Source organism: Mus musculus, chromosome 13 (genome assembly GCF_000001635.26).
Source record: "Mus musculus strain C57BL/6J chromosome 13, GRCm38.p6 C57BL/6J".
NCBI lineage: Eukaryota > Metazoa > Chordata > Mammalia > Rodentia > Muridae > Mus > Mus musculus.
Window position 1 is genome coordinate 44595078 of NC_000079.6, and position 21554 is coordinate 44616631.

The 21554-nt window shown below is 45.8% G+C and overlaps 1 long non-coding RNA gene across 1 annotated transcript in view; it reads right to left on the reverse strand.

Annotated features, from left to right (window-relative positions):
* Positions 1–21554, reverse strand: part of Gm40931 — a 63428-nt gene that overhangs the window by 21496 nt on the left and 20378 nt on the right. The window contains exon 2 of the long non-coding RNA XR_873343.1: positions 5289–5469. This is a non-coding gene — a long non-coding RNA (predicted gene, 40931). The remainder of the gene's footprint in view (positions 1–5288; positions 5470–21554) is intronic.

Here is a 21554-nt window from a genome sequence, read left to right on the forward strand (position 1 = left end):
ATCTATATATATATATATTTTTTTTTTTAGGGGCCCTATTGACTAACCTGTTTGTCCCAACCACTACCCTTTACATGAGACTGCTCTAGCCACCACTTTGATTGTTCTATTACGAAGAAGAAGAAGAAGAAGAAGAAGAAGAAGAAGAAGAAGAAAACTCCCCCTGGATAGTAGGGGGACCCAGGGCCTCACACACTAAGCTAAGCACACATTTATGCAGACACTACTAACCACCTCTGAGACAGAGTTTTCTATGGTTGCAATGAAACACCATGACCAAAAAGGAAGTTGGGGAGGAAAGACTTTATTTGACTTACCTGTCTATCACTAAAGGAAATTAGGATAGGAACTCACACAGAGCAGAAGCTGAAAAAGAGGCCATGGATGGATGCTGCTTACTAGCTTGCTCCTCATGACTTGCTCAGCCTGCTTTCTAATGAACACAGAACCACCAGCCCTGGAATGGCACCACACACAATGGGCTGGTGGTTCTGTGTTCTTAATTAATTAATTAATCACTCTCTGATGACTCTAGGTGGTGTCAAGTTGACCTAAAACTATCTAGCTCAGCACCTCAACACAGAATGATGGTAAGTTTTCAATAAAGAGATGAGGACAGAGTGATGGGTATCATATCAAACTAAATGCAGTTGATAGTGTTAGATGAGTCCTTTCTTTAGGAAAGCAGAAATTGGGGCCTGAGAGATGTTTCGGTGGGTCGAGGCAGCTGATTGACACCTGGAGTTTGCCCCCAGGAGCCCACAAACAGAAAACCTGCTCCCACAGTTCTGACCTCCACATGCTTGCTGTGGCACACATGCGCTCTATCTGTCTGTCTGTCTCTCTCTCTCTCTCTTGCTCACTCGCTCACTTGCTCTCTCTCTCTCTTTTCTCTTATACACACACATACAAATGAAAATAAACAAATGTAACAAAAAATAAAAGCACAACACAAACACACACACATTGAGAGACAAAAGTTCTTGTAACCTCAGCCCTGTGGTTAGCAGAGGCAGGAGAATCACTCAGACTTGCTGCCCATCAGCCTAACTCCAGGTTCAGTAAAAATTCAAAGGTATAAAGAGTGGGACATGGGGCTTGAGAGATGGCTGAGAGGTTAAGAGTACTGACTGCTCCTCCAGAGGTCCTGAGTTCAATTCCCAGCAACCACATGGTGGCTGATGGGGTCTGATGCTCTCTTCTGGTGTGTCCGAAGACAGCTGCAGTGTACTCAAATAAATAAAATAAAGAAATCTTAAAAAAAAAAAAAATAGAGTGGCCAGGACAGCCAGGGCTATACAGAGAAACCCTGTCTCAAAAAATCAAATAAATAAATAAATAAAATAAAGACTGGGACACCAAATTCTCCAGGCTCTGCACACACATGCACAGGTGCACACCTATATGCCATACCCATACACACACATGTGCATGTATACACATTTACAAGCATACATGTTCACAACCCTCACTCAAATCCATGCACATACTCACAAGCACGCATACACGTACACACACACATACAAATGCATATGCATACATATATGTGCACATACACGCACATGCATCCACATAGAAAGAAAGGAACCCTGCAGCTGGTGGTCAGGATGTGTGTACTCTAGGTCAACGCTGGTCGTGGGATTTGGAGATTGTAATTTTTTCCCCTCTGTCACTTTTTTCATTTCTGCTTATCAGCCCCAAAAGCCACCGCCATTATGACATTACATCATGATGGGCGTATTACAATTTCCTAGATTACATCTTATCTGACATTAGCTGCATTTTAGGGTGCTTGCTTCCTGGCACTCTAATTTCATAAGTAGACTATCTCCGGATCACAGAAGAGGACGATCCAGCAGCTTCTACTCACTCACTCCCCCAGCGCCATTTCCAGAAGCTAGCATTTTCTTCACGGGCCTAGATTTCAGGGCACATTATCTGTTGGCTCCATGACTTTTCATCCATTAGCTGTAATAAGCAATGATAGCGTTCTTTTCTTCGGGTATTTTATTTTCCACTTTGAGTATCTGGCGTGAGGGGAGCTACAAGCAGGGTCTATGTCCAATTGTTGTCTGGATGGCAAAGTGAGCTTTGCAAGAGATGGGTCATCAAATCCTGATGATGTCCTCTAGTTATTGTTTAGTTTGAAGAACAGGAATTACATGTCGCATAGAGGGACATTAAAGATACAACCATAATATTACCATAAAATGCTTAAAGTTAATGAGTATAAAGAGGAAAGACCAGGGTTTTTACAAAATGTAACTGACTCCTATCTCATTTCCTATCACTGATAAGTTTGTCGTTTTTTGTTTGTTTGTTTGTTTGTTTGTTTGTTTGTTTTTAAGAAGAAGAAGAAAAAAGAAAAAGAGCCTAAATTAGGTTTCTGGAGGGCACATAGGCACTTATATTGATGTCTAATGACTGTCCGCCATTGTGTGAGATGAGAAGGACCTTATTTCAAGTTCCACAGAAAACCTATTGCTGTATCAGTCCACTATCTATTACAATAACAAATATCTGAGATGAAGCAACTTAGTAGGAGGGAAGGTTTGATTGGGTTCACAGATTTGAAATTTTGGTGTAGGACAGGCTCTGCTGCTTTGGGCCCATGGCAAGAGAACAGTTTATGGCAGAATTTGGCCTCACAGCCAGCTCTAAAAGAGAGGAAGAAAAGAAAACAGAAAGGGTGCCTCTGGATACGTGTGCAAGGACTGGAAGGACATTTACAAGGTTCCCCTCCTTCAAGCTCCATTGGAAGCCCAGCTCTGAGGAGGTCAAGGCAGGGCCAGGTGTTGGTTAGTCACAGTTACATAGACAGTGAGCTCAGGGCTAGCCAAGGATACATGAGACTGTATATCAAAAAGAATTAAAGAGGTTCCACCATCCAGAGTGCCATCCCACAGACAAGAGGCCAAGACTATAACACATGAGCTCTGGGGACAGCCATCTAAACCACAGCAATTCTCTTATAGCTCTTGGCAAACCCTAAGGAAATAGTAGGATGAGACACTGTGGCATACACCTTTAACCCCAGCACTGAGAAGGCAAAGGCAAGTGGATGTGTGTGAGTGGGAGACCAGCCTTATCTTCATAACAAGTTCCAGGCCATTTGGGTACATAGTGAGATCTAAGAAAAGAGGGAGCAGAAAATGGAATAGGAGATGGAAGTATGGAGATGTAGCTCAGTTGGTACAGTGATTACCACTCAGGAAGTCCTGCGTTCCATCCCTGGCCTCCCGCAAACCAAGGGGATGGGTGTGCTTGAGACCCCAGCACTCAGAAGGCAGAGACAGAGGATCACAAGTGCAATGCCCTCCTGAGCTACAGAGTGAGTCTGAGGCCAGCATGGAATACACAAACCTTATCCAAACTAAAATATTATAGGGCTGGAGGTGGCTCAGTGGGTAAGGGGGCTTGCTGCTCATGAATGAGGATCTGAGCTCAAACCCCTGGCACCCACGTGAGAAGTCAGGAGTGTTCAAACATGAGCTGGATGCCAGTGTTCAGTGGGAGGCCACATGTCAGGGGAATAAGAACACCCGATATCTGTGGGGCTGTGAAAGACAGCCTGTTTTGGCTGAATGAGGCTTGCTCCGGAGACCCATTAGAGACCCAGTAGGAAACTCTACAAGGGATGGAACAGTGAGCCACATTCCCAGAGACAGGTGCCTGACACCTCAGAGCCCCCAACTCCATTATTCTGTGATTATAAGTGACGCAGACAATGTCCCAAGCTTCTGGAATTTTGGCTAGACTCCACCCCACAGTTACCTGAGCAAACCAGGTATGCTCCTCCCCATAGTTAGTTACCAGGCAACAGCAAGGTAGCCCAGCCCACTATAAAAGGGGTTGCTTGGCCCCTCCTCTCTCTCATAAACTCTCACCTTTCTTACTCTCATCTCTAGCCCTCCTTCTCTCTCTCTCTCCTCCCCCAATGTGGCCATGGCGGGTCTCCCTCTTTCTACCTTCTCTCTTCCCCCCTACCTTTCTACTATAAAGCTCTAAAACCATAGACTGTCTCTGCTCATCAAGGCCCGCTGTGCTTGAACGATGAAATGCGCCGGGATGATCGAGCTGCCCCCCTCCCCCCAACCCATCCCACCCCCACCCCTGGGCCTCCATTTTGTTCTCAGCTCTTCTGCGGTGTCCAGTGGTGTCTGGGATGCCCGAGACTGAGAACCTGGTACCTAAGACTGCCCCTTGTCCAACCCCGTGGGCTGGGTCCATAGCTTCCCACAACCAGATACCCACCCAGGGCCCCGTGAAAAGTGTGTGGCAGTCCTCTGAGTCCGTCCACCCAGAGCACCGGAACTCTGGCAGGATGCAGGTTTTCTCCCACTCCCTTTATTCTCCCATACCCGATGACCCACAGATATCCTCCTCTGACTTCCAAATCTTCATGTGGGCATACGTACGTGTGCGCGCGCGTAGACACACACACACACACACACACACACACACACACACACACGGTGAATAGAAAGGATAGAAAAAAAAAGAATGAGAAATTTAACGTATTTTAAAAGATTAATATAAAGCATGATTGGGTGAGATCTCATCACTGAGCAAACACTAGGTGAATGCTTTCTAGAATTTTCTTTCTTTTTTATTGGATATTTTCTTTATTTACATTTTAAATGTTATTGCCTTTTCTTGCCCCCCTCGCTCCCGCTTCTATGACCTACCAACTCCCGCCTCCCCACCCTGGCATTCCCCTATACTGGGGCACCAAGCCTTCACAGGACCAAGGGCCTCTCCTCCCACTGATGTCTGACAAGGCCATCCTCTGTTATGTATGCTAGAATTTTCTTTCCAGGGGCTGGAGAGATGTCTCAGTGGTTAAGAGAACTGGGTGCTCTTCCAAAGGATCTAGATTCAGTTCTCAGCACCCTCACACCAGCTCACAACTGTCTGTAAATCCAATTCCAGAAGAATCTAACACCATCACACAGACATTCATGCAGGCAAAACACCAATGCACATGAGATGTAAAATAAATAAATGCATTTTAAAATTATCTTTTTAGTTCTCTATCTCTATCCCTCCCGGGGTTCTATACACCCCAAATGTAGGGCAACTGTTTGCAGTGGTGTCACTGGAGTTCCAGATGTTTTAGGGGAAAAAGAAGCTTTGTTCTTTTCTGTATATGGGAAACGCTGAACATTTTCCATGGGTATTTTACAAAATGGAGTCGCAAAATCTGCCTGAGCAGAAAATTTGTATTTTATGTACGAAAGATATTAAATGTACATTCTGTGTATTACCTACTGGGAATAAAGTAGTACCTGTTAGACACGGTCATTTCATGCCTCTGACTTTCAGTGGCTGGATTCAGGGAAGTAGAGGGAACGGTGAAAATTACAAAGCACGGCCCGGATGAAAGTCGTCATCAGAAGACGGGATTATTTTAAGTTCCTCCAAACTCGCACAGTGCAATGAGCCACTCCTTCACGTTGTGAGGAATACCTGGGAGACGAAGTAGAGAGTGTAACCATGACAATAGATGATCCCGTGGCTCTAAAATTCCAGCTAAATGGAGAGCACCAATCTGTCAAGTACTGTCTGGGCTCAAGGCCCATCCCATCATTTACAGTCCTTCACTCATAGTGGAGGGCCAAGAAGACTGGAAGTCATGTTTCTCAGACTCTTGCAGTAGGATTCGGGATATGCTGAGACTTTGCCACAGCATGGCCAAGGGAGAGGGAAGTCCAGGGTGCCTTCTCTGAAAGAGACAGTGGATATGGGGGAAGGGGCGTGACACTTCCCACCATCTGAGCCCCGCTTCAGTGAGTGTGAGGTAGGGATGGAAACTTCATTCGAGGAAGACATTGTTCTGACTCAATTCCAGTAACCAAAAGTCCAGGCTGGTAGGAGTATGGTTCAGTGATAGAGCATGCACTAATCCTGGGCAAGGTCCTAGGTTCAATGACAAGGGTGGGGTGGGATGGGGCAGGAAGCATGCTAAAACTCCAGGGCATCCAGGTGTGGTGGTATAAACCTGCAATCCTATCACTCAGGAGATAAAGATGTGAAAATTATAGGTGAGTTCAAGGCCAGCCTGGACTTCTTAGCAGGCAGGACCTTGTCTCAAAACCAAAAGAAGAAGGCAGAAGAGGAAGTCTAATGGAGCTGACAGTGTGTAACCATGAATCTAACCACTCACTCCTTCTAACCTCAGCCTTCCTCAGCCTTCCTCAGGCCGAAGCAGAAAATCATATGAATTCCAGCATAGCCCTGGCTGCAGAGTGAAACCCAATATTAATAAAAAGTGAAGAGAACGCACAGGACAAAAGTTCACTGGGGACCCAACTTCCATTCCTTTGTGTCTGTATAAGCATCCAAATGCCTGCATTCAAGAAAGCTCTTGTCCCTGGAACCCTCTAGAAGGGCTTCTATTCCCGACATGAATGCATGTCTCCTCTCATGCTCAAACATTTTAAGATTATAAGGATGAATAAGGGACTCGACCTCAGATGAATCCTTTGAAGGGCAAGTTGAATGGAAGAGAAAGAGAAAAGGTGGCCAGGACATCATGTCACTAACTGTGGCATGAGAGCGTGTGACGATTGAAGAGGAACAAAACCACCGCCTAAAGTTCCTTTGAAACACGTCACGCAAGACTTACTCCCATCTCGAGTCTCATTTCGGGAGAATTCCTTGGGCTGGGATTTGATTTCCGTAACATCCCTCTAATACGCACTAATCCCTTTTATTTGCTGAAAGAACAGGTGCAAAGCCTTTGATTAGACAATGACACTTAGCTACACATAAAGACCTATTTCCTTCCCCCGCATACTGATTCTCTTAAAATGTGCGGAGCAACTGGTAGAAAACTTCCTTTTGTTAGCAAGAGGGAGGGTCCTTTCCTGGCTCCTTTTCAACTCTGAAATCTTTTCACGATAGATACATATGAACATCAGCAACCATCCATACGCTCACCGGAAAGCCCGAACTTAGAATTCCCTCCTTGCTCAAAAACTTAAAGTACACCACAAACACAGTGCTGACATCACCCCTGAAAATATTTCAACGTGTAATTCCAGAGGGCAGGCATGGTCTTCACCACCCACAAGCACACGTAAAACAGTTAACAGTCCTCATAGGTTGTCTAGCCCTTGTTCCCTAGGGGGAGTATTCTTGTTAGGTCAATAAATTCACTTTAAAAATGCAAGGTGATTGGAAGGAAAAAAGCTGGCAGATAACAGGGAGAGATAACACGGTTTCGATGAAGATGAAGACAACGGAGAGAAGAGTGACTAAGGTGGGGTCATACAACTGGAGCTTGAAACTACTACCTGGAAAGCACTAGAAGCAATGGGCTGTGCTGTCTAGACTGTATAGGAAAAGAAAATAGAGCAAGACAGATGTTAGCATGTTGGGAGAAAATTAACTAAGTGCAGCTGGCTGGGTGCGTATAGCTCAGTTGGAAGGATGACTGTGAGGATATACGAGGTTTCAGCAGCAGCACCACCACAGAAGCCAGGTAACCTAGCACTTGAGAAGCTAAAGGAAGGAAGATTGAAAAGTTGAGGCCAGTCGGAACCTATGTAGCTAGTTTGAAGTCACAGCCTGGAATCCTTAGCCGGATCTTGTCTCAAAGAAAAACTAAGTGCAATGAGAAGAGGTGGCTTGGTTTAAAAAGAAAAAAAAAAAAGAATGTGCACTGTGTAATTGGAGGCCGACCTCCAAAGCCACTGAAAGGACAGTGTCCCTTCATTCTTTCTGCTAGGGCAGCTGGTGTCGCAAGCGCTGTGGGTGGAGGAAAGTTATCTGCTTACGATCTCTTTGTCTCCCTGAACTCATCTGTCAAGTACGGAGATACAGTAGGTGTGGTCTCCATTATTTCTGTGAGGATTAAACAGGATTAAAAAGCTCTAGGGCTGCTGAGAAGCCTCAGTGGGTAAAGGTGCTTGCCCTGCAACACCAGACAAATGGAGTTAGAGCTCCAAACTCAAGTGAAGGTGGAAGGAGGGAACCAATGTCACAAAGTTGCCCTCTGATCACACACACACAAACACACACACACACACACACACACACACACACACACACACGTACTAATTAATTTATTAATTGAAAACATTCTAGCCCCTCCATAACACATACATAAGAAACATTTTTAAAATCTCAGTGAAGCTGAACTCAGTAGTACACACCTGTAGTCCAGTGGCTTGGAGGTGGTGGCGGCAGGAGCTGAAGGTCAGCTCAGACGAAACTCAGAAGCATTCAGTGCTGTCAGATGTGAGCTTGTGCCAGGCACACACCTACAGTGAGGCACTTGGGAAACTAAGACCGAGGATTGCTTGAGCCCACATGTTCAAAGCTAGCCCGCACATATAGGGAGGTGCTTCCTTAGGGTCACAACTAGCCAGAATCAGCCCACCCTCTCTACAATATCCCCCACCCTGTTTCTCCCCTACCCCTGTAGGTGAGAAGAAACCAGAGTGGAGAGAAAGTTATGTTATGTGTTCCTGACCAGATGGGAGAGGTGGGGCAGGAACACAAGAGATGGTAAAGCTAGACTGTAGATTATAAAGCATCTTCTTCCCCAAAACGTTGGAATTTGACTTGGCTCCCACATGAGTGTGGAAGCAGCAGCCAGAGGACTAGAGATAATTGCTGTATAGCCAATTGTGTTTTATGGGGTATTGATTTATCACTTGGTTTTGCAATAGATGTCAAGGGCTGAGAACGAGCCCTGGCATGTCAAAGGCACTCAATAAATGTCTGCTGTCATTTTTATTGTCACCTCCTTCTTGTCCATTCCCACTAACTGCCTCACCCACTTCAGGTCTGCGGCACCACTTGACTTGCTGACAGAGAACTCAAAGAACCCACCAGAAGCCCCAAGCCTAAGTTCTTGAGTGAGTACTACAAACACCTCAGCCACTTCCTAGAGGGTCCTCCTGTGAAGACTGATCTGCTTGGCTCCATGAACCCCTGCCATGTTTAGCAAAGCTTGACTGGACTATGGTGAGCATTTGATAGAAAGACAGGGGCCCCCACGCAGCAAAGACCCTGCCAAGAGAGACCCTGCCTCAAAAACAAGGTGGAAAGGAAGGACCAACACCTGAAATTATCCTTTGACATATGCAGCTTGGGAGGTGTGCTACCCTCACACACAAGCATGCACACACACACATGCATCTCCCACACACACAAGTAAATAAATAGTTTTTTAAAGAGAGAGGAATTTTCTGCTTTTCACTGCCTGAGCTGTCCTATGGCTAGATTTCCCACCTGGACTGTGAACTTTGTGAACTCGATAGCAATGACTGGCCAGGCCATATATGATGTTAAACTAATACACAACGGCTGGGGTTACAGCTCAGAGGTAGAGCACTTGTCTAGCCTGTTCAAGGTCCCAGGTTCAATCTCTAGAGACAGAGAAACAGACAGACAGAGAGTGACAGAGACACAGAAAGGAGAATAGTAAAGACTTGACCGCCTCTGACTCATCAGATGTGGAAAACAAGAATCGTGTTAGGCAAACATGCTGGACTGGAAGTCAAAAATCCCATGTATCAATTTTAGCCCTGCCACTAAACAACTGTGACCACAAACAATTCACTGAACTTTTGTGGCCTCGATTTGGTCCTGGAGAGAAGCTAACATAACAGTGGAACATGGCGGAACATTCAGCAACTGTGATGTGTTAGAAAGACACGTATTACTTCGCCCATGCTCTCGGTGTCTTGTCAATCTTTTTCTGGAAGAAACTATATAGTGTTAATTCAATTATCTGTGAGCTGCCCAAATGCTTGTGCTACCACACTTGGCAAATGCCACCCTCTCAAAACAACACAGAGTGCCATCCGGTCCTCTGGCATCCTCTCTCCATCGACAGCAGTTCTGTTAGACTTCTACTGCACCTCAATAGAGCTTGAGGACGTATTTCCATGATGAGCTGGGGGAGCTCCCTCTGGGTATCCAGAGTTGAAAATAAAAATGTGCTGGATGACTGATAAGCTCGAAGATTCCATTATTCTGATAACAAATGTCTGCAAGCCCCTACAAATATATGACCTAAAGGGAGGAGGTTTTAGGCATGGAAAGAAGTTACAAAGAAAGACAGGCTGCTTTGATTTCTGAGCAGCTTAAAGATTAAAATCATATTTTTAAATGTGTTGCCTTGGCTTGGTTCTATTTGCTGCCCAGGAAACTCTAGTCTAGGTTCCATTCGATAATCTGGTAACATTTATTGAAGCTGGTGATGGTATGTATCCAGAATTCCCAGCACTTGGAAGGTTAAGGCCAGCCTGGATTACATAGTGAGAATCTATCTCAAAGAAGCCAAAGGCAGAGAGAAGGAGAAAGAAAGGGAGGGAGGGAGGAAGAGAGGAAAAGAATACTACTCTATGTCAAGTGCAGCTCACCTCTTGTGTCTCGGTTACTACTCATCTCTACACAGCCAGCAGACTCAGTGTCTGATAAGTACTTGTTTCGGCGGTCATAGCTGTTCATCTTCATGCTATGATTTCACACAGTTTAAGGGTCAGGTGAGCCTCAGGAGTCTCTTTTATAAGGTCATTATCTTATCTATATGCTAGTGTAACAGATTACCTTCAACTGAGAATTTTACAAACAGTAGAAACAGATTGATCAGAATTACAGAGACTAGCTGGAAGAACAACAGATCTGGTGTCTAGTGAAGGCTCATTGGTGGCAACTTCTTGATGTTTTCTTTTATGGCAGAATGGACAAATAAGTTGTCCCTGGGTCACTTTTCTAAGACTGTCAATCATAGGCAAGCGTGGTAGCCTGTGTCTGCACTGCCAGCAAGAGGGAGGTTGAGGCAAGACGGTCATCACAAGTTCAAAGCTAACCTAGACAATGTAGTTAGCTCAACCTGGAGTACTGGTGAGTTCAAAGGCAGCCTAAACTACAGAATGATGAAGCTCATCTCAAGAAAAATGAACAAAACATTCCATTCAAAGATTTTGCACCCATGTCCTAAAGACCCCATCTCCTACTACTACAGCATTGGGCATGACCAGTCAACATATAATGGTGAGGGGATTACAAACATTCAAACCAGAAAGATACTATCTCATCCAGATAGGTGCCACCAGCTAATTCCATCACATTCGGAGTGAGGACTTGAACACATAGACTTGAGGGCGGTGCATTCCGTTTGTGGCAGACCCGCCCTGTTATCTCATCATTCTCATCTCAGAGATGAGGAAGCTGAGGCTCAGTGGGTAGAACTGGGACCCAGACCACCAAACTACAATCCTGAGCCCCTACCTTCTTGCTTCTCAAGACTCCTATGGGCCATTAAATGACACAGTCTAAAACAAACGGGTGGTCTCAACGTCCAGGGTTGTCACACAAAGAACAACAAACTTGGAATCCGTTCACACAGTTCAAGGAACTAGTAAGTCCAAAATCAAGATGACAGCTGGGTTGGCTTCTCCACGCCATGCCTCTCTCCTGGCTTCTGGTGGCCACCAACAATCAACAATGTCTCTCAACTTGTACCTGGACCTCTCTAACTCCAGCCTGATTCCCTATGACTTTCCCCCTGTGGCCTTTCTGCCTCTCCTTTGCAATCTTTCTTAGGAATGTCTTGGATTTGGGGCCCACCCATATGAAGGTGATTTCCTGTTCATATCCTTACGCCAATTACATCTTCAAAGGCCTATTTCCCAAGTAAGGCACATTCATAGTCACCAGATATTAGGACATTAACATACCTTTTGGAAGGGCATGGTTCTCCTACCATGTAACCAGCAACTTCCACTTCAACAATTCTCACAAGTCATAACAATACATAATCCCACAGTTCTCCACTGGAGGATGGTGGCAACTCCTACATTCCAAAATTTCATCCATGTAATAATATTTGTCACTTGAATTACATAAATATGACTTTTTTTTTAAAGCTAGAGGAGATTCAGGATGAATTTCAGTGATGGAGTATGTGACTATTTGACACATGCAAGGTGTTAAGTTCGATTCCCAGCACCACAAAACGAAGAGTCAAAATGAAGCAATGGGATGTGACTCCATTGGTAGAGTACTTGAGTAGCATCCATGAAGCCATTGGTTAAAAACAGGTACTGTGTTCAAAACTATTATCTCAACACTTGGGAAGTATCAGAGTCAAGTGGGGGGATAAGAGTCAATGTCCACACAGTTGCTATGTAACATATCGGGGTCCAGACTGGACTAGAGGAGACTAAGGAAAAAAGTAATAGTAACAGTAACACCTAAGAAAAAATAAAGAGATGGAAAAGGATAGCTGAGTATTAGCTATATTTAAACATATTTAACTAATAGCTCGTGGGGGGTAGGGTATGTAACTGGTAGTGCTGAGAGCTGAACCCAGGGCCTTGCACATGCTAGGCAGGGAATCTGACATTAAGCCAAGTCAGCAGCTCTACACTCTTGTCGTTTGCCAACGTCTCGTTGACCTAGGCACTGTGCCAAGTACTCATGAGAACAAGAGAGTGGGCTAATGGTAGGGTGCATGTCTCCAGGGGCAAAGCCTTGGATTAAAGCCTCAGCACTGAAATAAAGAAGAAAGACCTCAGTGCTCGCCGTGGTCAAGTTTGCCTTGCACTGAAGGAAGAGCTGTCGGGTGCCAGCAAAGGCTAGTGGGGGTCACAGTTAACAGTCCCCAGGGAGGGCAGGCTGGGGCTTCCAGATGATGTCTGAAGTGGGTCCTGAAAGAACAGTAGGGTGTAGCCAAGAGGAGCCTAGAAGGCACAGTTCAGGTGAAGAACAAACAGGAGAGAGTCATTGTTTACAGTAGAGGATGGACCCACAGCTCTCCTGATGCTGGGGTAAGAGGTCTACCACTGAGCCTTGTCCACAGCCTGGGACAGAGCTCAGCTCTGAAGGAGATGGGGAAGCTCGGATCAGTATTTCTCTTTAGGCCCAGTCAGTGTCTGGTAAAACTGTTTCAGTGACTTCTCACTTGAAACTAGAACCCTGACTTTTACACTCCTAACCTTTGACTGCCCAGATAAAACCACTTCCTCCAGACACAAAGTCTGTGTAGCAGCTGTCCTGTCCCCTGCCTGCCCTGACCTAGAGTGGACAGCCACACTGGGTGTGTTCTCTCCGTCCCTCTGGTCTCCAGAACTCCAAATACTCTTAGAATTGGCAGAATTCTACAAACCACCTGTCAAACTGCCGCAAACCCATTTCCATTATTAACAAGTAGAGGCGAATTTTTCGGACGGAAAAACTCAACTCTCTCATTGCCTAGAGGAATGCAGGGGACGGTGGCATAGCATGTCTTAACATCCTAATGATGGCAATTGTCTACTCCAGTGAAAGAACGAGGTGGAAAGGAGCCAGCGAGGCAATGAAGAGTCTAGGAAATTCAAGAAGGTCCCCCAACCATTATTATATAACTCACTGGGTGTCAAGGCTTGGCCTGACCTGACCTGACAGAAGGTTATTAATAGACTTTATCTCATTCTCTGGCTAGCCTTTGGCTGAAGAAACTGTATGACATTTGCACAATACTGCAAGAGACCCTTCTAGGGATGGTAGGTCTCATTCTGAAACCCATAGGGTCCCAAGGATTTTAGATAAGTCTGCCATGGTTTCTGTAATCTTACTGAAGGGGTGTGTGTGTGTGTGTGTGTGTGTGTGTGTGTGTGTGTTGTTTTGTTGTTTTTCAGCTCAGTTTACTTTCTTTTAACTCCTTAGGTTTTTGAGTTGGTTGATTGGTTGGTTGTTAGGGTCTCCCTATACAGCTCAGGCTGACCTTGAACTCACTGTATCGTCCAAGCTGACCTCAAAGTTTCAGTCACCCGGCCTCAGCCTCCTGAGTGCTGGGATTACAGTCGGGTTTCGCTTCGTTCAGCTCTGCAGGTGTTTTTAATGAGCACGTTCCCTGGGGCTGTATTTATTCTTAGCTTGTGCTCATTTGAGAGCTTAACCTGGTTATAATCACTGAAAACTCTTTGTCAGGAGCAGATAAAATAGCCAGCCATGGGCAAGTGGAGCAAGAAAAGTCAGGCAGAGACAGAGGTTGGAGCTTGACCTAATTTGTCCCCTTCTCTTGTTATCTTCTCTCCTTGGTCCATCAGAGGACAGTCATTCATCAGCAAGGCCACGGGCAAGAGGAGTTCAGATTGAATTACGCTGCTGAAGTGAAGACTCAGAGGTTTGGAATCCTCACCCACTGGACTGGCCGTGCATGTGCCTCCTACATCTTAGGCCTCCAGATACTCCGTAGCTTCATCAGAACTGGCGAGGGCTTGGGTGTGGTAATGGCTGCCTGTCTTCCAGGACTCAGGAGGGTGAGGCTGTAAATTCAAGGCCAGGCTGGTCTACCCTAGGCATTGCCTCAAAAAAAAAAAAAAAAAAAAAAGGAGGTTGGCAAAATGGCCCATAGAGTAAAGACACCTGCTCTCAAGTCTGAGGACACAAGTTTGATGCCTGGCACCTACTTGGTAGAAAAGGAGAAGCGACTCCTGCAAGCTGTTTTCTGGCCTACACATTCGAACTGAGGAACCTGTGCCTACACACAAATGTGCGTCTGTTTTTCCACTTTAATTTATTAAGGCAATGATTGGAATTTTGAAATCAGGAGAACACTAATATTCCAGACTATATTCTGCTATTAAAAATGATCTATGGCTAGAAAGCATGCCTCACCGGGCATGCACAAGGGCATGGTCTCATTCTCCATGTCGGAGGAGGAACCTAAACGTGAAAGTGAACTATGATCATCCTGTCTCTTCAGGAAAAAGCAAAATCAGCAATAACACCTGACCCGGGCTAAGTTAACCATAAATCAGGCTTGTCTTAGAACACTGAGGTCCAAGGGGATCTGATTAATAATCAGTAAGGAGTTCATTTTGTGTTTAAGAATTGGTCTTTTCTCTGTGAGTTCGAGGCCAGCCTGGTCTACAGAGTGGGTTCCAGGACAGCCAGGGCTACACAGAGAAACCCTGTCTTGGGGTGTGTGTGTGTCTGTGTCTGTGTCTGTGTCTGTGTGCGTGTGGAACTAGTCCTTCATTCCATTTCACAAGAAGCACTGAGTGTGTGCCAGGCAGAGTCAGGAATGGTACCTCAATCCTAAAGTCAATAAAGGCAGACAAGAGTTAACAGGGGTTGCAGGACAATGAAAATGTAACCACTGACACTTAGGAGAACGGTCTTAGGTAAGCATCAGGAACAGAGAGTTGTTTGGTCTTTATGAAGCTAAGACAGATTCAGGAACACATTATGGAGAGATATAACATCAAAACCGAATCTTAGAAACCTCGAAACTTGAGCAGAGAAGTGGCAGAGCAGGTTTGCCCTGGTGATCTGATTTAGGTCAAGAGCCAACTCCCACCAGTTGTCTTCTGATCGCTTGTACATCATCACATCCTGACACACCAACATACCAAAATGCCTGCGCACACGCACACATGTTCACACTAAATGTTTAAAAAAGATAAAAAGAAAAAAAAAAGAAATATGACCAGGTGCTGGCCTGGTGACTCATGCCTGTAATCCCAGCACTTAGAAGGAGGCTGAGGCAGGAAGATCACCAAGGTGTGTGAGGAGGCCAGCCTGGGCTATAGAGTGAGGAGGCCAGCCTGGGCTATAGTAGAGTGAGGAGGCCAGCCTGGGCTATAGAGTGAGGAGGCAAGCCTGGGCTACAGAGTGAGGAGGCCAGCCTGGGCTATAGAGTGAGCTCTAAGACATCTTGAACTGCATAGCAAAGTACTATATCAAAGAAAAGAGGAAAATGAAGAGCAAATTGGTGACCTTCCTCTATTTCCCTATTTTTAAAGTTCACTTCCAGTGAGGCATCATGATACATATTTGTAATCCCAACAATTTAAGAGGCCAAAAGAATCATGTGACTAAGGCCACCCTAGGTATATTGAGAACTTGAGGTCAGCTTGAGCTATATGACTTATTTTGCTTTGTTTTTTTTTAAGTTCGGGTCTCTCTATGGAGCCCAGGCTGGCCTGGGACTTACAGAGATTCTCCTTGCCAGACCTCCCAAATGCTGGGTTTAAAGACATGTACCACCATGCCCAGCAAGACGCTGCTTTCAAAGGATCAAAATGACAATAGCAATAAATAAAAACAACATTCTCTCTGGTGAGACTAGTTCCTGCATTTATCCACGTTTAAGGCTCTTAAACAAAACTCACTCTGGCTTCAGCCTTCACATTCAGGGTTTCCTAAGGAAAGATGCCATTACCCCAGCAGCCTGAGTTACAGCCAGGCTGTAACACAGAGTGGACAAAGAAGATTAATTAAGGCCATTGGGTTGGAAAGGACAAATGAATATGACATAGCAACATGACAAATGTGTATGAGCCCAACCCTAATTAGCAATAAAAAAATAATACTTATCTTTAAAATGCACAAAGCACATATTTCCTGTGACAACTCATTCAAGTTAATCGCCACCTTAAACAACCAGGTCAAAGAATGCGTGGGCTAAACAGATGCCTCCCCTGCCTCTAAGGGGGCCTTCACTAACCAGTCCTCCCTCATGTGGGGGGAAAAAAACTGATCTAGGGACTGGAGAGATGGCTTAGCGGTTAAGAGCACTGACTGCTCTTCCAGAGGTCCTGAGTTCAATTCCCAGCAACCACATGGTGGCTCACAACCATCTGTAATGGGATCCAGTGCCCTCTTCTGGTGTGTCTGAAGACAGCGACAGTGTACTCATAAACATAAATTCTCTAATTAAAAAAAAAAAGCTGATCTAGAGAAATGGCCATATGACACCAGGAATACCAACATGACCCCAGGGGGGACACCTGTCTATTCATAAAATGATAGATGTGCACAAAGAAGTTGGAAGCATGGTGGGGAGTTCCTGGTCCTCTTATCTCAGCCGCCCAAGTGCATGGAAGAACAGACACAACCTGGACTGGCTTCCCTGCCCCACCCAAGCCTCAGAACTGAGGATGGAACCCATTCCTTTGCTTGTTAGGCAAGTGCTGAGTCTCCAACCCCTGGGACAACTTAATTTGATGAGTCTGTCCTCCCTCTGGAGACCAGAGATCTAGCTCAGACTGGACAACCGTACGGGACTGTGATGCTGAAAACAGACCACAGCATCTCTACTACCACAGGACTCACACCCAGATTCTTCTGTGCCTGAACTCAGTGGTGCCCAGTGGGACTTCCACCTCGGGAAGTGCCTCATGGCCCTGTGGAGAGTAACACACACACACCCATCCCACTCCAATTTGATTCTGCTTTCTTTTTCTTTTCCTTTTCCTTTTCCTGGTTGGATGGTCTGTTGTGGGGTAGGGGGTTGTTTGTTTGTTTGTTTTTTAAGACAAATCCTCTTTTCCCAGGCTGGCCTTGAACTCACCACAGAGCTGAGAATGACATCCAACTCCTGACCATCCTCCTGTTTCAGCTTCCCCCCATGCTGGGATCAATGAGTTACACAGCTCCTTGCTCCTCCCAGCAAATAAAGGAATCCCCCAGAGAGTCTTTTCTACTTTAGTTTTTTTTTTTCCACAGCACTGCAGTTTCTTAACTAATTATATAAACATATTTCTTACTTCATTACCTACTGTTATGAAAGTTTCCCAGTGATGGTGACCGAGATTTCATTTTTGTCTGGGATTTTTTTTTTTTTTAAACAGGAGAAGAGGGGATATCTCACTGTGTAGCCCAGGCTAGCCTCCAGCTCCTCCGGTCCATGTCGTCACCACCACCACCACCAGGTCGAAGCAGAGGCCAGCACTCTCAGCAAGACTTCTCCTTCCTCTGTCAACCCAGTGTCCAGAAGAAGGTCCGGTATGTGGTAAGCATTCCATAAACACCTGACGTCTGAGTGGGTGTGCGAAGTTCAGTGAGTGACCGCAGCACGAAACTCTTGTGGGTTCCCTGGGATTTGTCTGCAGGGTGCTGTGGAGCTGGTTAAAACGGATTCAGGGCCAGCCCACTCGCCGTTGAAGACTAAGCCCCCACGGTCTTCCTCAAGGAGGTATCAGGGCAGAGCCGCTTCTCATAGTACAAGGAGGGAATTACCCAAAGTTTGTGCCTCAGACACATATAAGAAAAGTGACTACCACACTGGGTGTCTTGCTCATGTCTGTAAAGTCAGCACTAAGGCAGAGGGCTGCTATGACTTCCAGGCCTATGGGAACTAAGCTCACTCACTCTCTAGGGAGAGAGAGAATGAGAGAGAGACTCTGGGAGAGGCTTGGAGGAATGTTATGTAGCCCTGGAGGAGAGTGTGGCTGTAGAGGGTGGGGTGGCCCAACCAGCCCTGTGAGATTGGCGTTCCATATCAGCCCACAGGTTGTTAGAGAGTTAGCTGCCTTTGCTTAGCCTTGGCCCCACCTGTATCTCTGTATCTATGTCTGATCTCTCTCTCTCTCTCTCTCTCTCTCTCTCTCTCTCTCTCTCTCTCTCTCTTTCTGTGTGTCTCTGTCTCTCACTCTTCCTCCCTTCCCCACCCCAATCCCTCTTCTGTTGTCCTCTCTAGATCACCACATAGCGTTTTAGGAAAAACTGTGAGGAATCCCTAACCAATTGAGGAATGGTCAAAGTTTGTGGATTCCACCACCAATGTCAGTCAGTTCCTCATCCCTGTCCTATGGGCCCAGACCATAGACATTGGGTACCAACTCCAGGAGTCAAGTACACTTGCATGTAGGGCAAGCCAATCTGCCTTACACAGATCTAGACCAATGAGAGGGTAGAGATGGGGTGGAGGATGTGTATGTGTGAGGGTACGTGTGCTTGAGTGTGTCTTTCTCAGTTACTTCCCACCTTCTGTTTTTGGGGGTTTGTTTTGTTTTGTTTCTGTATTGCTTTTGTTTAGTTTTGAGATAGGGTCTCTCTAAATGGCCCTGGCTGTCCTTGAACTCACTATGTAGACCTGGCTAATCTAAAATTCACAGAGCCCCATCTGTGTCTGCCTCCCAGGTCTTGGGATTAAAGACATGCACCAAAACTCCCAGCCCACTTCATATTTGCAGACAGGATCACTCTGGGACCTGGAGCTCACACATTCAGCTAGACAGGCTGGACAGCATCTCCGAGGGTCCTCCTGTCTCTGCTCCGGGTTGACCAGTGTCGGCTGCTGTATCTCATGTGTGCTTCTCATGTGTGCACAGATACAAGCTTGGGTCCTCATGCTTGCATGAAAGGCACTTCCCCAAGTGAGCCGCCATCTAGCAGCCAGTAGAACTGTAAGATGCCATCAGGACTTGGAAGTTCCTGACTCTCTGGGTGACTCCTTTATGAGCTGGTAGGACAAGCGGAAGGAGTAGTCAGTGATCTTGTGCCTCTGAGGTGAGTTGAACTTGGGATGAGCAAAGCCACCGTCACCAGAGAGATCCCCAAACAAAGGGGATCCTGGGCAGAGGTCCTAAGCCCTAAGAAGCATTCCCGGGCTCCGAGGTTTTCCAGGAGAAGCAAGACAATGTATTGTATTTATTATTTAAGTCACTGTGAGGTATTGCGGTTGAAAATTGCCTGGCTGACAAACAACTGCTGGTTGTTTTCACGAGTGAAAGGTGAATTAGGGGAGTTCATCTTAACCAGGGAGCCCGGGGGAAGATAGATGTTGTTTCATTTTCCAGACTTTATTGTGGATGAACTTTTAATTGTTTGTAATGAAATTTTGTACACGTGTATGTTTTGGAATCAGAAAGAGATCTGGAAGCCAGAAATTCAAATGTGCTCCTCAAAAACTGACCATCAGGTTCTTTTTTTTTTTTTTTTTTAAAGATTTATTTATTTATTATATGTAAGTACACTGTAGCTGTCTTCAGACACACCAGAAGAGGGAGTCAGATCTCATTACAGATGGTTGTGAGCCACCATGTGGTTGCTGGGATTTGAACTCTGGACCTTCAGAAGAGCAGTCGGGTGCTCTTACCCACTGAGCCATCTCACCAGCCCCGACCATCAGGTTCTTAGGTCAAGTAGTTCCTCAGTGGTCACTGGTTCGTATAAAATACCTTCTGGGGGATGACTACGGGAAGAAATTGAAAGTGTCCAAGGAGTAAGCAAATTCAATTTTGTATTCATTGTGTCTGTGTATATGTGTGTGGTGTGTATGTATGGGTGTGTGTATGGTGGTTGCCTATGTGTGTGTGCTTGTGTGTGTATGAGTGTATGTGTGTGTGGTGTGTATATATGTGTATGGTGTGTGTGCGTGGTGTATATATATGTGTGTGTATGGTGTTTGTGTGCCTGTGTGTATATTTGTGTGTGTGTGTGTGTGCATATAAGTACATGAGGAATTTAAAGAACAATTGCAGGAATCTGTTCTCTCCTCCCATCATGCAAGTTCTGGGTTCTGGACAGAGGTTTGGTGACAAGCATCTTCACCTGAGCCATCTTGCTAGCCCCTTAAACAGGTTTTTTTTTTTTTTTTTTTTTTTTTTTTTTTTTTTTTTTTTGGTTTTTCGAGACAGGGTTTCTCTGTATAGTCTTGGCTGTCCTGGAACTCACTTTGTAGACCAGGCTGGCCTCAAACTCAGAAATCCGCCTGCCTCTGCCTCCCAAGTGCTGGGATTAAAGGCATGTGCCACCACTGCCCGGCCCTAAACAGGTTTTATAACCACTCGTTTTATTCTTTTTTTCAGGGATGGAACCAGGCCCTCCAAACTTCTGTGAGGCCTAGCCCTGTGTCAGGTTTGTTTGGTTTGGTTTTTGTTTTCAGTCTTCCGGATTATTCTGCCCTTTATTTGACCCCCACTGCCCTGGTTTGCCTCCGGGGGATCACGTGGTTTTACTACATTAGCCCCTTAACTCTATTTCTCAGCCCAAGACTCACCTGACTGTGTGCACTTCCTCTCAATACACCTTCTACCCTGCTTATCAGAGCCATCTACCCAAGGGTCTAATTACACCCTTCCCCAGGGCAGAGCTCTATAATCACCGCTCCTCCCCTAACAGAATAAACCCGGGTCCCTGTGGTCTGCATTCAAGGCCCCTGACAGTATGACCTTTGTAAGACTTAGAGCTGCCAGGTCACTGTAACACTGAATGCCACGCCAAACTAGACCACTATGGCGCTTCGCTGGGCTGTTTCCTCTTGCTTCTGTCACTGCATCTGACCCGTCTTCCCCACTGGGATCAAGGTCTCTCTCTTCTGAGCGTTCCTCAGACAGCTTTCTACCAGTTTTGACAAACTCAATTGGCTTGGGGATAGCCTGTGCTCAGACCTTCCAGAGGAAACTGGCTTCAGGTCTCAGCTGAGGCTGCCGGCTGGATGAATTCAACAAGTCATCCCATGGCGCTGAATGAGATTCACAAGGACCAAGAAGCAAATGTAGGGAGAGTCTCTCTATGCTGATGGGTGCACCCTTGCTGAGGCCCAGACACATTCCCCCTAAAGTTCACGTTTTTTGAGAACCTAATCCTCATATTTGGATGCTGACAGTGTTTGGAGCTGGGGCCTTTAGAAGTTGACTCTGGTTACGTGAGGTCATCAGAGCAGGATCCTATGATGGGTAGGACTCACTGCTATAAAAGGAGAAATGACCTAAGTTGTTCACCTACCCAGTCTGTCCATGAGGTGCCCTTACGTGTGTTAAGATGCAGACAGAAGGCACTCATCGAGTTTTGGCCATGCTCCTGAGACTTCCCTACCT